The sequence below is a fragment of the Miniopterus natalensis genome, chromosome 6 (genome assembly GCF_054644295.1).
Source record: "Miniopterus natalensis isolate mMinNat1 chromosome 6, mMinNat1.hap1, whole genome shotgun sequence".
In the NCBI taxonomy this organism is placed as follows: domain Eukaryota; kingdom Metazoa; phylum Chordata; class Mammalia; order Chiroptera; family Miniopteridae; genus Miniopterus; species Miniopterus natalensis.
The window spans coordinates 15,823,090-15,840,250 of record NC_142086.1 but is presented as its reverse complement, the minus strand read 5'-3'; positions in this window follow the sequence as shown (position 1 = coordinate 15,840,250).

Genomic DNA, 17,161 nt, shown 5'->3' with positions numbered 1-17,161 from the left:
AAATATACGGAAAGCGAAATTTAATAACAGTTTTACAAAGCAAGCAAAAAGAATCTACAACGTGCTTTATAAATTAATGATGAAATGAATGGCATAGAAAAGGTTTTAAATGTTCACATGATAAATAAGCACTGAAGTCCCTAAACGCAGATTTAAATTCAGGGTTCATATTCTACTCCTGTTCATTTCTTTTTGTACACCCTCTACAATATCACAGTGCCCGCTCCCTAGGCTCCTTCTCTGGCCCAGGCCTACCCAAGTACCAAGAAATACACTATACTATACATCTCCCCCCTTATCTTTAAATTCCCTAATCCTTTTAGAGAGTACTTAAGACATATGTTTTAAAAAAAAACAACCTAATTAATTTAACTATACAGATTATTAGTGAGAAATAATCCCCTAAACGTAATTCAACACGAAGGGATCGATCTAAGTGAGACCACAAATGATAGAATGTCAACAATGTAGGGTAATGGCATAAAGTGGTGAAGAAAATAGTGGGGAGGCTGCCCTGTTTGGGAGTCGGCCCTTTTATGAATTGTTCCGGACTTTTGCCTCTTTGTTTCCTCTCCCTCTGATCCTATAGATTCTTTGAAAGTTTTTTGACAGTAGCAATAGGAAGGAATTTCAGTAGTTCAGGTTAAAGAGAAGATCAAAGATGTACATTAGTATTTGACTATGTTTATGAAATATATGAGAAAATATCAGTGGTTTAAATATGTACTGCCCGATGGTTTCCCCTCTTTTCCAACTCTATCCTTTGAGAAATTCTGGATTCAAATTGACTTTTTAACTATTTAATAACAGAACTGCTCCTGACCTATTTAACCAAATTTTCAAATCATTTTTTTTCCAGTTACTTGCTAAACAGCTCTACGTGTATGCCTTGACATTTCATGATGCTTTGATAATTGAGCTTACCTTTATTTAACTTTTATTTGGAAAAATATCTAAAGCATAAACTTTGGAGTCAACTTGTGTGTTAAGGGTTAAATAAATATCAATCTTTATTTTCCTATAGGTTCTAATATCTTCCAATTATTCCTTCTTTATTTTTACTGCTATACTGTAACTACCATCACTTCACACTGAATTATTGAAAAAAGTCTGAGGTCTGTCTCTCTCTCATCTAATTAATGTTATCCAAACCAAAAATCTCTGAAAACTCCCATTGCCTTTGGTTCAAAGTCAAATTATATCACCACAGTCACCCAATACCTCCTCACCTTAGCTTTGATCCGACCCTCTGTTCACACACCAGCCACCTTGACTAAAATTCAAAGCCAATCAAATATCTTGATGTTTTAAAACATATCTCAGCTCCTCTCCCCAGCTTATTATAACTCCAGCTTCTAGTACTTTCTGTTCCTCCTCAGTTCTCCTATTCCTATTGTCTGTACACTTTATCTGGTGATAATTAAAATATTTCCCAGTGATAACTTTTGATTTATGCTCTCAAACCCATACTATGATTAACGTTTCATGTTTGGGGTTTGATTTTCCTAGTTCAATGCATCATACTAAAGGCAAATGCCATGTTTGATAAAATGTATTTACATATTGAACAAACAAATGTCTAATCCATCCCAGATTCTGAGTTAAGCATTAAGATTATAGATTTCTGTAGAAAACATAAAACAGAGATCAAGGATCAATGTGTTGTATTTCCCAGGGTTTCCAGTACAATACCTTAACATTCATGCTGTGTGTTACATTAAAATATGTGTTACATTTAAATATTAAGACACAGAAAAAAGATTCACATTATTTTAATTTAGTTATAATTTTGCATTAAGCATTTACGCAGCTACAAGATAATATTTCAATAATGTTGTTCAATATATTTCTTAAGCACCTCCTCTGACTACTACTGGTTGCTATTCTTAAGGAGTTTAGGATCTAGGGGGAAAAAAGAACCAATAGGTCATACAAATTAATGTCAAATAGAAGTATGATAAACACTATGAAGGAGAGTAGCTTAGTCCATTCAGGCTGCTATAACAAAAGTACCATAGACTGAGTGGCTTTAAAAAACAAACATTTCTTTCTCATAGTTCTAAAGGCTAAGAAGCCCAAGGTCAAGTCACCAGCAGATTTGATGTCTAATGAGAACCGACTGCCTCGTTTATAGATGGTTGTCTTGCTATATCCTCACATGGCATCTCTTTTATAAGGAAATTAATCCCATTCATGAGGGTTCCAACCTCTGGGACCAATCATCTTCCAAAGGCTCCATCTCCTAATAACCATCATATTGCAGAACTGGATTTCAACATATTTATTTTGGAGGACCACAGTCCTTTCAGTCCACTGCAGAGCATGTCTACGGACATGCAAGTGGGAAACAGAAGACACCATCTAAGGTGTAAAGATCAAGAAAGGTTTTTTGAGGAAATGAAGTCTGTCCTGCTGAATAAAAATAAAATAAAAAGTTTGGGTGAGCACTGAGGGAAGAGTTTCCAGGCAAAGGAAGCAATATACATAGATAATTGTTAGCTGGGAAAAGTGATGCATTTGAAGAAATGAAAGTTGGCCAAGGTGGCTAAGCTCAGAGCAAGGGGCCATGTCCTGCAAAATGAAGCTAGTGAATAACTGAGGCTATGTTGAGAAAGATCTGGTAGGTCATGTAAAGGGTTTCTGTCTTTATTCTAAGAAAAGTGAAAATTCAAGGAAGGATGTGTATGTTTGCAGGGTGTGAGTGTGGGTGAGTTAAACATTTGCAATTCAAAAAGATTATTTTGGCTGTTTAGTGGAGGGCTGGAGTAGAGGCCTAGTTATCTAGGAAACAAGAGCCATCTCCCAGTTTTGAACAGAGTAGGCATGGCAGGTTTTATTAAGAGTGGATAGATTTCAAAGTGCTTAGGAGGAAAAATTGACTAGACTTGGGTCTGGTTAGATATGGGTGTGGTAATGAAGAAAGTGTTAGGATGACTTGAAGATTTCTACTTGTGCTTCGGGTAGATGGCGAAGCAATTCTATGTTTTGACAGGAGATCGTAAGTTTGGCTTTGGGTATTGTTGAGTTCAGACTCTCAAATCCAATTAGCAATGTCAAATAAGAAAATGGAGAAAATATCTCTTTGGAACTCAGAAGAAAGTTACTTTCTGATGATAGATATTTCAGGGTCATCGTTTGTAGGTAGCACCTCATGCCATACCTATTGTTGCAACGGGACTTGGGAGACAGCATAAAATAGGACGAACCACTATTAGTGCTATGAGTACTTTGGCAGTAATAAAATGCAGCATTAAAATACTTCTGTTTTAGAAAAAGTTTGCAATTATGAATCAGAAAATGTTATGTTATGTTTATGGGAATTTAATTATGTATTTTTGTGTTATTTTATACTATTATTTTAACGCAAACTTTAATGTGAAAGTTTTTCCGTTATATCAACAAGAATATCTCTTCTGTTAGGGTGGTAAGGAAGAGAGGATTCTCCAAGTATCCATCTCATGACCTTAATTATTTACCTTAAAATGGTAAGCAATTACATTTTTTCTATGAATGCAAAGAACAGGTGCATCATAGATATCCTTGTTAAAAGTTGTTATTGGAATATTTTGTTAAATCAAATAATACATTTTTACTACTTTGACTTGATTATTGTAGAAATTTTAAAGGTTTAGTTAACTTGTTTTGATCCAATACTCAATTTTTCTTAAATCTTACCCAAATATTTGAATTATTTCTTTATACATAGCATCCCTAATTAGAAGTATCTGTTATCGAGCCATCTTTAGGCAAGACATTGTTAAATTTCAAAAGCATATTTGCTGCTGTATATGAAATACAGACACCACAGAATTTAATTAAGCAGTAAATAAAAGTCCTATAAGGCAATGTCTAAAAACCAACAAAAAGTGTTACAATATTGACATTACTGTCACTGAATTCAAATATATGTTGCAAAATAATTTTAAGCATTTAAGCATGTATAATGGAGGCATTATGTGTCTATCGATACATAATGCATAAATGAGGCTTACCATACATTTTTTTAAAATGAAATATTCCAGTAAAATAGTTGAGTTGTCTCTTCTTTATGATATTAAAATATTTCTTCACATTTCTGTGGTTGGGGCATTCAACTGTATCACTGACAATATTTCCAAAAGACATTGAATTCTATCAGAAAAAAATGTGAGGCTTTTTTCTTTTAACAGACTTTTAAATTACATGTTTATAAATGAGCATCATTTTAGGCCTTGTCATTTGGTCTAAGAAGCTATCTAGAAGCAGGAGCCTCGCTTATTTCAGCAGACCATAACTGTTGCAATCATTCAAATATTGTATGTGGATTGGTAAATACTAATCTTTGGGTCTCAGATTCCCATTAAAAACATGACATATTCTCAATGTGGAGACTGAAGGATTTAGCCTCTTTGTTGTAACAACCAAAGCAGTTTCAATGTTTCAATGTGTAATACTTTGATAAAGATCACATCTATTCGTGTATGCATATTTATTTTGTTATCTACCTATGGTATTCCAAGCAGTGAAAAATATGGATGAAGCAAGTACAATGAAGTTTTATATTACCAGGAACATGGATTAATACATTTTCTATCATTTATTTAATACAAATCCCACTGCATTGTTACCACATATAGCACTTGCCAGAAGGCCACAAAGCTAGTGACAGAGCCAGCCTTTTGGACCCATTCAGAACTCTCCTCTGTGCCTTATTGCCTCATAGCATAGTAAGTCTTAAGGGATATTTAATCCACTTTTTGTTCAATTATTTCTGCAACATACATGCTGACATTGATGTTGACTTTAAATATTTCATGTTTTTTTAATTTAATAAAATGATTCAAAATACTTTAAAACATTTTGCAAGTACATAAAGTTCTTCCAATTAGGAGATGCTAGTAGCTCCCCTAGTTAAGGTTCAGGCATTTGCAATTATCTAGGGTAATTGACTTTTAATAAATGTACTTTTCTAAATTATCTCTGAGATTTCATTGGGACTAATGCAAAAAATCTTGAGGCAATTTTATGATCAGTGTCATACTTTAAGAGAAAAGTAGAGAATAAAAGCCTTAAAATACATATGAAACTCTAAAGAAACTAAACACAAAAAACTTTTTTTCATTAAAAAAAAAAGTCTCTGGTGCTTAGGAAAATAAATTGATGAAAACTCAATGTTAAAAGTATTGATAAAATATGTATGTATAATAAAATTATCCAAGTGGAAATATACATACTTAAGAGTATAAATATTGTATCAGTATGGCAGTAACTAGAAATTTTTATTATAATTTCTCACAATAATTTCAATAATAATCACTATAATGAACTAAGTTACTTTTTATAAGAACCATTCACTATAGCATATATTTGGGGCTTAAAATATTTAAACACCACCTCCTTCTGGTGGACATTTTAATAAAAACATTTTTATTTTTAATGTTGCTTTTTACAATTTTGTATTATATTGACAAATGTGATACATACATAATAAATAATGTGAACTTTTTAAAAACAAATTGTGATTGCATTGGCAGAAAATGAAGAATGTGAAGTAGAGAAATATACTGTTTAACGTTTGAAAATATTTATGACAGATTTTCAGGTATTTAATAGATACTAGTCTGAAACCTCTAGTGTCATAAATATATATGATCAAGAAATAATAGAACTTTATTCCTTGGTGTTACTGGAGGAACAAGTTCAGTTTCAAGTTTTAATTATATATAAAAAATTATATATAATTTTTAATTATATATAATTAAAAATATATTACATCCAAGCATTATGACACAAAAAGAATAAGACATGTTCCTCACTTTTTAAGACCATTTAAGTTCGGTATAAGAGATACAAACAAATACATATAGATCAAACCAATAAAATATAGTTAAGCTGATTTCAGTGTCTTTGTTTTTCCCCCCAGTTTTTAAGTTGTTTTGAAGTTATTTAGACAAATGCTGTCCTTAGTTTTTAGAAGGCCCTGGAAACTCTTGAATAGCAATGTTTTCCAAGTGTAACATAGAAAATAATTCACCTTCAACACAGAACTGTTCAGATTTTACACTTTTAAGACAGTATTTCATGTGATTAAAGTAGAAGCTATCAACTTCTTTCTATAACCACTCAATTGCCTAATAAATATTCAAGAAGAGCTAAATTACTATGCTTTAGACGTTTATACATGCAATGTCAAAGTTTATAGATAAACTATGCTTTCTAAATGGAGTTTAAAAATTTTTTAAGAAATTTGCATTTCACATTTAGTTATTACACTTTCATTTGTTATAGGAATAAAAGTCTAAATAATGATTGCTTCCCGCACACACACAGATGCCCACACACATTAAATGAAGGAGAGTAAGTGGAAGTATTTGAACCTACTCTGGCCAAGGCTTTTTATACTAACCCCAAACTCCTTATTATTAGATGTTTTTTGGTGTCTTTGATTTCTTGTCATCAAAAATTCTTTACAGGAATATTACTCATGTTATTGTTGGTGTTAATTACTTTGTCAAAATATTAAATTCCCCCAGAAAATTAGATATCAGGCCACGTATCACCAAACAAACAATAAGCATATGAGACTCAAGTTTTCTTGGGCTGCACAGTCTGCCCCATAGTTCTAAGGAATACTAAATGATTTTCTATTTGCACCTCAGACTCTTAGTATAGTTTCTTCTGGGTTCATTTTCCATGAAAAATGCAAAGTCTCTATTTTCAGTTATTTTAGAATAAATGCTATTGTGGCTTTCTGGTTTGACTGAAGGACTGAGAATTCTATCAGGGTGTACCCATTTATATGTATATCTATATTTTGTATAACTATAATTTTATATAATAATATATATTATATGTATTAAGCCTTAATTACCTTTTATGAAACCCATCATACCATCATAATGGTCAAGCTGAGCTGTTGTTTTAAATACATAAATAACCATCAGATTATTTGCTTTTATTTGTTTTATTTTATTTTTAAATATATCTTTATTGATTTCAGAGAGAGGAAAGGAGAGAGAGAGAAACATCAATGATGAGAGAGTCATTGATCAAGCCCACAACCCGGGCATGTGCCCTGACCGGGAATCGAACCCCAATCATCTGGATCCTAGGTCTACGCTCAACCGCTGAGCCACGCCCGGCTGGGCAGATGATTTGCTTTTAGAACAAATAGATCATGTCTACTGTCCATGAGATGAAGATAAAATATTTTGTATTATAAGATACACCAGACAAATCACTTTTAACATCTTATGCATTTAATAAATGTTTACTTATGTGAAATATTAAGGAAGTATTTGTTTTTTTCCTTAAGAGCAAGAGTCTTCAAAGGATATTCTATTTAAATTTAAATTTTAATATGCCGATCCTTTTATATTTATGATTCCCAGAGAATGTCAGGAGTTGAAGGACAAAGGCCCGATAGTTTGTGCTTTCTAATTTTAACAAATTTCGAAGGTTTTTCTCAATTTAATGTGAAAATAAATTAACTAAAGATAAACTCGAAAAGCATAGTCATCTTTGAATAGAAATGTCATCTTTGAATAGAAATGATAATTAACCTATGCCCTGCATGAGTTTATGGGTGTTACTACTCCTTCATTCTTTCACCAAAGGGCTTCTGTTCAAAGCACCCTAACAGGTGTTGGATTTAGAAAGATCATGAAATGAGTTTTCTCTTCTTGGATAGACATAAATGTACAAAATCAAGTAGAACTAAATGATCAGTGATAAAGACAGAAATAGCAATTGTAAGATTCAGAGGAGGAAATGATAATTTCTGTTTTCAAGGTAGAATTCAGGAGAGATTTCAGAGAGATGACCTCTGAGTCATTTCTTGGAGAAGAAATGGTAACTGGCCAGTTGCAGGAACAGAGAAAGAACATTCTAAGAAGAAACAGTCTTGGCAAAGGAGGTGGCATAAAAGGCCATGGTCTATTTGGATAAATACAGAGAAACTGCATAAGAACAGTGGATAATGAAGGGTCTTGAATGCCATTTTCCTTGCATTCTAGCCATACAATTACCAGAAAGTTACTAAAACACAGAAATCAGTACTTATACCAAAAACAATTATTCAGTTGTGATTTTTTCGGCATGACATTACCTTGGATGAACTGAATTATAATGCTGGCAGATGACATCTTGAATATTTTTGTTATTATTATTATTAATTTCATACACATATGACCATCTGGGTGGTTATGATAACTAAAGTCTCTTTTGTTATCTTAATATGACAATGTTCTTCCTTTGAATTAGTGTCCAAAGGTAGGTGTATGTCTTATGTTTTCACAGATAATATAATGTAGGGCAGGAGGAGGGAGGAAGGTGATCCCCTCTCTGCGGGCACAGATGGTCGCGGCCCATTCAAGGAACTGTTCTTCAGTGGCAGCTCCTCAGGCGTCCTGTGTGATCTCAGGAACAGACTGTGCACGGAAAAAGCCTCTGGGTTAACAGTGCAGAGGACCACGTGTTTTTTAAAAAAAGGAATCTGCCAAAAGAGAGTTTATTTGAAACCAACTCAAATATTTACTAGAAACCAATTCTAAAAAACCTTTTGAATGGGGTTTGCATGGACGATATAAAAGAATATTCGGTGGTATAAAGTCTTCCCTGTGCCGTTGCTTCTGTAGTCGCTTATCTGACACACGCATGTCGTTTAACAAAGGCACATAGTACATTTTTTTCCAGCATCTTTCACCTGAATTTGAGATAAAACTGGAAATAACTTGAGTGACTTGGAAAAGGTACCTTGAGTGCCTAGCTTATTCTGCCACCTTGTGGCTAAAACAGCAAATTTTCGTTATGCCAACAATTTAGCACATGAGTATTCTTTACCTTAGGGTAATAATTTCCAATGTTTCATCAATAGGAATCCCTAAGAACACTTGTTTTAAAAATATATCCTGGATAAACATGCAGATATTTAAGGCAATATAGTGCATGCTTTGAATAGCTTAACTTTTGTTAAAAGTAAATGACAGAAAAAAAAAAAAAATCTTACAGTCCTGGGACACATTTAAGTAGAGGGAATGATGTAATTAAATGCTGCAATTAATAAATCATCAGTTGTGGGTAGAGGGGCACGGCTTTCCCAAGGCACCCCAGTCTCCATGCATTTAGGCATGCTCTTTGAACGGGGCTGAAGAGGTGACACCGCAGCACATCAACAGCTGATGCCTTGAGAATATCTGAAATGTATATTTTCTCTTTAGTGCTGTGAATCCTGGTCTAGAGAATTCCATTTAATAACTGACTGTGTCTCTTTTAAAATCAAGTGTTTTAGTCCTTCCCTTTAAATGTAAAAAAATTGATTCTAATCTTTCAAAAGTATTCTTTCTTACAAATGGTGCTTTTTATTTTTATTTTATTTTTAATTTTTATTATTTAATTCTTTATTTATTCATTTATTTTTTTATTGTTCGAAATATTACAAATGTCCCCTTTTCTCCTCATTGACCCCTTCCATCTCTCAACCACCCCCCTCCCCAGCCCCTCATCACACTATTGTCTGTGTCCTTAAGTTATGCATATATGCATATAAGTTCTTTGGTTAATCTCTCCCCACCCACCCACCACCCTCCTTCCCTCTGAGATCCCTCAGTCTGCTCCATGCTTCCATGTCACTGAATCTATTCTGTTTATCAGTTTATTAAGTTCTTTAGATTCCACATATAAGTGAGATCATGTGATGTTTGTCTTTCGCTGCCCGGCTTATTTCACTTAGCATAATACTCTCCAGGTCCATCCATGCTGTCCCAAAGGGTACGAGATTCTTCTTCTTTACAGCTGCATAGTATTCCATGGTGTGACTGTCCCACAGCCTTTTCATCCACTCATCTACTGATGGGCACTTGGGCTGTTTCCAGATCTTAGCTATTGTGAATTGTGCTGCTATGAACATAGGGGTGCATATATTCTTTCTGATTAGTGTTTTGGTTTTCTTGGGATATATTCCTAGAAGTGGGGTCACTGGATCAGATGGCAGGTCAATTTTTCATCTTCTGAGGAACCTCCATACTGTTTTCCACAGTGGCTGCCCCAGTCTGCATTCCCACCAGCAGTGTAGGAGGGTTCCCCTTTCTCCACATCTCATCAGCACATGTCATTTGTTGGCTTGATGGAGCCATTCTGACAGGTGTGAAGTGATACCTCATTGTGGTTTTAATTTGCATCTCTCTGATGATTAGCGATGTTGAGCATTTTCTCATGTGTCTCTTGGCCATCTGTGTGTCCTCTTTGGAGAAGTGTCTATTCAGGTCCTTTGCCCATTTCTTAATTAGGTTGTTTGTCTTCCTCTTGCTGAGTAATATGAGTTCTTTGTACACTTTGGAAATTAGCCCCTTATCAGATACATCCTTGGCAAATATATTCTCCCATACCATGGGGTTCTTTTGTATTTTGAGGCTGTTTTCTTTTGCTGTGCAGAAGCTTTTTAATTTGATATAGTCCCATATGTTTATTTTTTCTTTTATTTCTCTTGCCCTAGGAGATGTATCAGTGAAAATTCCACTACATGGGATGTCTGTGACTTTACTGCCTACGTTTCCTTCCAGGATTTTTATGGTTTCATGACTTACATTTAAGTCTTTTATCCATTTTGAATTAAAAAGTGGTTCAGGGTTGTTTTTAGTTACTTCTTTAAAACTTTCTGAGCTTAGAACATTAATTTCATTAAACTCAAATGTTAGCAATAGAAATACAAGTTTACTCTCAGTTCATCTGTTTGCTAATTGTTGCTCCCTCACGTGGCTCGTAGTCACTATTCCACTCCATGTCAATCTATATAACATCAATAAATCTCTGTTGTATTTTAAACCCTTGACTAAAAATGAAATGTTTAACTACATTTTGGTTTTCTATATATTCCTTTCCTATATTCTCTACTCCATCTTAAACATAACCTATTCCAGTTTCCCTCTTGTGGGAATATCATTGAATAAGACTTTGTTTACATATTAATCACTTGCAGTTGCTGGAGTACAGCACAGGATCCTCGCTTCCCCCTGGTCTGCTCTCCCCCTTCTACCGTCTGAGACCAGAGCGTGTGACTCAGTCACTGAGGCCAGAGAGATGGCTCCAGGACCTCTTCATCTTTTCCCTTTGCCACAAGAATGGCACGTTTTACATTGGGGCTGTCCCTTCCGCCCGGGCTCTGGTTTGAGAGCCTTCCGTTCTGGAGTGGAGCAAAGCCACAGCTGACCGGCCACCAGCCACGGGCATCGTGAATGAGAAACACTTACTCCTGACAGCCTCTGAGACTGGGACTTTTTTATTATCATCTTAGAATAATGTAGCAAAAGCTTTCTTTTTCTTTGTTTGTTGTGTTGTGTGTGTTTGTTTGTTTTTTATTAGTCGCCCATTTTTAAACCTTAAGACCAATTCTCTTCAGTCTTCAGACTCACGGTAGTTTCACGGACAATTCGGAACCTGCCTCTGGCATTATACCCAGAGCCGCATCGTTTTAGGTTAGAGTCACTCTGAGACCACGTCAGAGAGCAGAGAAAAAGGAAGGGGGGGGGAGTCTGGTAGCAGCAGCAAGTGCCACTGTTGTCCCCGTCTCTGTCCCTCTAATGATATAAGCTCAACCATTGTTTTTTCTATTTTTTTTTTGTTTCATTTCATTTTGTTTTGTTTTGTCTTTACATATCTCACTCCTATGTATTCCTTATCCCAAATCTGAGTGGATAAGGCCAGGTTGATAAATTAAATAAGCCCATAGGAGGAAAAAAGTATATTTTTCTGCAAATGTATAAGAGAAATCAAATAGGCTGGGACTACAAAGTTGTAAGAGCAGACTGCTGCATGGGGTCTGGGCAGATCCTAACAGTTCTGGCCCTGGTCTGTGTAGGTCAAATAGAATGCCCCTCGTGGGAGGTGGTTTTAGACTCCGTGCAAGCTCCATCCACCGTTGCTCACTTGTTCTTACCACCAGGTGGCTCTCCAAGCCAGTCTGTTCAGTGAATCCCACTAGAGAACTTTTCAGAATATATATTTCCAGGAGATCATCTATTCAGTTTTCTGGAAGAGTTTTAAATGACCATTCCCTTGAATATGAAATATTAATTCAGTCGTCACTACCTCATTGAATTCTAAACAGTTATAGGCTTGGACAAGGCTCTGTTCTAAGAGCTTACTTCATAGTGGAATCACAAAATGTCTGTAACTCATACTTTAATCTTTGTCAGGTACAGAGCAATCAGTTTTCTATTATTAATAATTTGCACAACCTATTTTTCCTACTGATTTAAATCCTAACATAGTATTTTCTCCTTCATGCTCTCTATATTATACTAATACATGAGCAGGGAGAAAATACATGTGAAGATGGGCTGGGAATGAAGATTTTGACACATTAATACTATGAAATTAGTGCAGTGGAAGCCATGGGTGTAAAAAAGATGGACTAGGAAAAGTTTTAAAATAAGAACAGAGCAAAGAGTAAGTCCTGAGCCCTACTTAATTTTATAGGTCAATGAGATGTTAAGAACCTACCACAGAGATTGATGCAGTTTGTAGAGGACTAGAGACAGTTTTTCCCAAAAGCCAATGAGAAAATTTTCCAGGAGGGAAAACATGATGGTCAGTCAGTCAAATGCTCCAAAAATAAAAATAAAAAATGAATTGAACTAAGGACAGAGAGTGCTCAATGGAGCTGTACATTAGGAGGTGATTGGTAACCTTCTAAAGGTGTTAATAGAGCGATGAGGTACTTGTCAGACTGAATGGACTAAAGAGAGACTGAGTGTGAGGAAGTGAAGGAAACTGACAACAGGAGTAAAAACTAGAGAGAGAAATGAGGGTCAGAAACATTTTCTTTTGTTTTAAATAAAGAAAGATTAAATATGTTGTGTTGTTATTAATCTTCACCCAAGGATATTTTTTCCACTGATTTTTTTAGAGAGAGTGGAAGGGGAAGGAAGAGAGAGAGAGAGAGAGAGAGAGAGAACATCAATAGGAGGGAGAGAGAACATCAATAGGAGGGAGAGAGAACATCAATAGGAGGGAAACACATTGACTGGCTGCCTCCCGCAAGTGCCCTCACCAGCCAGGGTAGGAACCTGCAACCCAGGTACTTGCCCTTAACAGGGAATCAAAACCTTGACCATTTAATGTGAGGGCCAAGGCTCTAACCACTGAGTGATGCAGGGCAGGCCTTGAGTATGTTTTTAAAGTGAGAAAAATGATTAAAAAGAAGAAAAAGGTCTTATGGCACATTAGAGAGAGGGGATTAGACACTGTGATGCAATTTTTCACTCATGGGACTGGTAAAAAATTTAAATTTGATTACACTTTCTCTTGACAAAACTGGGAAAAGAGCTACTCTCTTAACACTCCCTCCTGTTGCTCATAGGGGTGTAAATGTGTTAGAGCTCCCGTTGGACAATGGTGCTACGGAAGACGTGTGGTACATGGGCTAGTGGGGAGCAGGGTGTATGGGAGACTTTCCACTGCATTGCTTTTGATTCTTTTTAAAAATTACGTGAGTGCCCTGGCCTGTGCGGCTCAGTGGGTTGAATGTCGCCCCGTGCACCAAAAGGTTGCAGGTTCGATTCCAGGCTAGGGCACGTGCCCAAGTTGAGGGTTCTATGCCCTGTACGTCAGGGTACATGCAGGAGGCAGTTGACCGATGTTTCTCCCTCACATCCATGCTTCTCTCCCTCCCTCTCCTTTCCTCTCTCTCTCAAACCAATAAAAACACTGTAAAGTTATGTGAGTATGTTTTCTACTCAAAAATTTGAGGGGGGAAAAAACCTTATTAAACATGAGTGTAGGTAAGTTGGGAGCTGTGAAGGCAGAAGTGAGAGATAGTATGAGATTATATGTAAAAAAGTAATGAATTTGGGTAAAGGAGAGAGAGAGCTTCCTGACAGTGGCATCTGTGCTAAAGCTGGAAGTGTAAGTTGCAGTGGACCAGGGACAGGGGAGGGCAGGAAAGTGCCCAGCGCGTGGAGAGTCATTACTAGGAAAAGAGAGGCAGGCAGAGGAAACAGAGAGGGGGGTGAGGAGAGCGTGTTGCGAAGGCTGAGGGTGAGGGACAAGGGAAAAGGGGACGGTCAGAGAGCGAGGGGAGTGAGGGGAAGGAAGGGAGGGAGGAGACAAAGGGAACATGTGCCTGTGGGGACAGAGACACACTGAGGATAAGAAAGGAGCATGTTTGGGGCGACAGAAAGGGGGAACACAGACATCGAGAGGGGAAAGGGGGGGCCGGTGAGGAGACCTGAAAAGAAACCTGGTGTGCTGGTACATCATGAGAAGGCAGGTTCTTTGGAAAAGACAGTAATTCTCTGGAAAATAGAAAACAGCACAAGAGAGGACCACCAAATATAAGATGGATCGACTTCATAAAACAAGCCACAAGCATGAGTCTACAGGAGCCGAGTTGGACTCTTGAGGACAGGACATTATGGGCATTGGGCATTCATAGGGTCACCAGGAGTTGGAGGTGACTCAAAGGGACATTAACACACGCTAATTGCCAAGCTAGACTTCTCTTCTCTGGCCGTGCGGTTCACGATGTCGGAGGCTGCCCTTCAGAAGGGCTTAGGGTTATGTACAGTGGCTGGCATGTAACACGTATTGTGGTCTTGGATGAGTAATGGGTTCAACAATGAGGAATAGGCCCAGCTGGACGTGGCTCAGTGGTTGAGCATCAACCTAGGATCCAGGCGATCAGGGTTCGATTCCCGGTCAGGGCACATGCCCGGGTTGCTGGCTCGATCAATGACTCTCTCATCATTGATGTTTCTATCTCTCTCTCTCTCCTTTCCTCTCTCTGAGATCAATAAAGATATATTTAAAAAAAAAAAAAAAAGAAAAAAAGAATGAGGAATAGCCATTCTGTAGCCACTCTTCATATCTGTATATTTGCTTTTAATATAATGATAAAATTCAGCAATTATGCTAATAGTAAATGTAGTTAACAACTTGATTATTAATTGTCAGATTTCAAAAGTGGTAGCAGAGAAAAATGGAAAAATGTGTGTGTGGAAAATGTGTATAGGTGGGAACAATTACGTACCTCTTTTTGAAATTATATGTACCCACCATGACTAGAACGATCCAACCATATCGTAACACTGAGGGAATTAGCTCCGAGAGTGAAAGCCAAGTGTAGGGCAGATATTTTCTCTTCCTAGTGAAAGCTTGGAGATTATTTTTTAGATAGTATGTGCACAGCATTTCACTCACTCAACAAAAGAATTATACTTATAAGAACAAAATTACAAAATAACACATAAACAAATGTGAACACATCAACCAAATTCCTTTCAAAAATGGTTATATACCAACTGGTCAGGATGATTCATAGATATTTCCTGATTCTTTTTGTGGAATCAGTGTGGGTCTGACCCAATGACTATATCCAGTTCCACTAACCTAGGTTTCATTAAGGAAATATTGAGTGGGACGAATCTTTGGGTACGGTATTTTGAATACATAAATAATGCAACATGGAAGATACGATTTACAGATATTTGTAAACACGTGACCATAGAGAATCCTGAGATGTTATTATATCGCCTCAAAATGATGTTGGCAAATAGTGAAAACTCGGACACTGAGGACCAACTGCTAACAGTCAGAGGGATGCCTGCGGAGCAGCCGCAGACGGCGGTCTGGTGGGAGGAAGTTTGTCTCTCTGTGGTAAGTGCTGTGGGAAGAGCGGAGCCCCTTTGCCATGCCAGCCCAGCCCTTCTGGCTTTCCCTGCCTCCTGTCCGGGGCACTGCCTGGTGAGAGCAGGACGTTCTTCCCTCAGTTTGCCGGTGTGTGCCACACGCAGGCAGCACAGAGTGTGGGGGCCTCCAGGCCCGCGGGTGCCCTGGCCGCTGGAGGCCGAGGCCGGCAGCTTTGCTGAGGCCTAGAAGCGCCCTGGCTCCCATATACCCAGCAGGCCGGGGGCGGGGGGCTGCGCCGTTTCAGGCCCCGGTGCTGAGGCGTGCCAGCTGCCATGAGGCTGAGTATAGGACTGCAGAGTGTGCTGTGGACCCCAGCAAACCAAAGACCGTCCCCTCCCAAATTATTACATTTTTTACAAAAAGGTAAAATGTGGTATTGGTCAAATGGAACTTTCCACTAGTCGATTCTACCATGGCTTTAACATAGTTCTGCTTTATCTAAGTTTTTCAAGAAATTCTTTGTCTAGAACGAAGATAGTGTGCTATAAGAATATCAGAGGCACTCACCTGACTCCTCCACCCACATGGCTCTCAAAGTTAAATTCGCCCTTGGAAACGAGGCCACCGTTAAACATTAAGCTCTGGTGCTTTTCCCTCCTCTTCAAACAGAGGGGTCTTCTCCACGCATGCAGCCCTCAGCCTTGGTCTTATTCCATCTCCCAGCCTTTCCCTGGGGCCATCACACAAGGCTCACCTTTCTCGGTGTCCCCCACCTCTTCCAGCCCCACTTTCCTATGGTCTCCGCTGTCACAAAAACCAAGGGGCAAGTGCATTAAGAATCCTGATGACAGGTGGTGAGAAAGATCGTGACCTAGAAAACCAGAGGGATTTCTGTTCGCTTGTTTCAACTTTGGGGGGAATACTTTTTTTGATATATAATTGGCATATAACTTTGTATTACTTTCAGGTATGCAACATGATTTAATATTTGCGTATATTGTGAAAGAATCACTACAATAAGCCTGCTTACCATACATCACCACACAGCTACAAATTTTTTTCTTGTGATGAGAACGTTACAGATCTACACTCTTAGTAACTTTCAAACATACAATACAGTCATGACATTCCCATGACTTGTTTATTTTATAACGGAAAGTTTGTACCTTTGACCCTGTCACCCACTTTGCCATCCCCCAGCCCCCCTCTGGCAACCGCCCTTCTGCTCTCTGTATCTATGAGCCCCTTTTGTTGTTGTTGTGGCTGTTTTGGATTCCACATATAAGTGAGATTATAAGATAGTTGCCTTTCTCTGTCTGACATATTTCACTTAGCATAAGACACTCTAGCTCCATCCCTGTTGGTACAAGTGGGAAAACAAAAGGTTTGATGACAGTGGTTTTCATCAGTGAAAACACTGGGGAAAAGTTCTCCGTGAGCCTCGTGTCTAATATTGTGCTCTGCAGGATTATTCTCCTAAAGCTTTGGAAACAAACCCTAAAAGGACCTCATCTTGGGATCTTTTTTAGCAATATAATTTTGCAAGAGAGGTATTCAA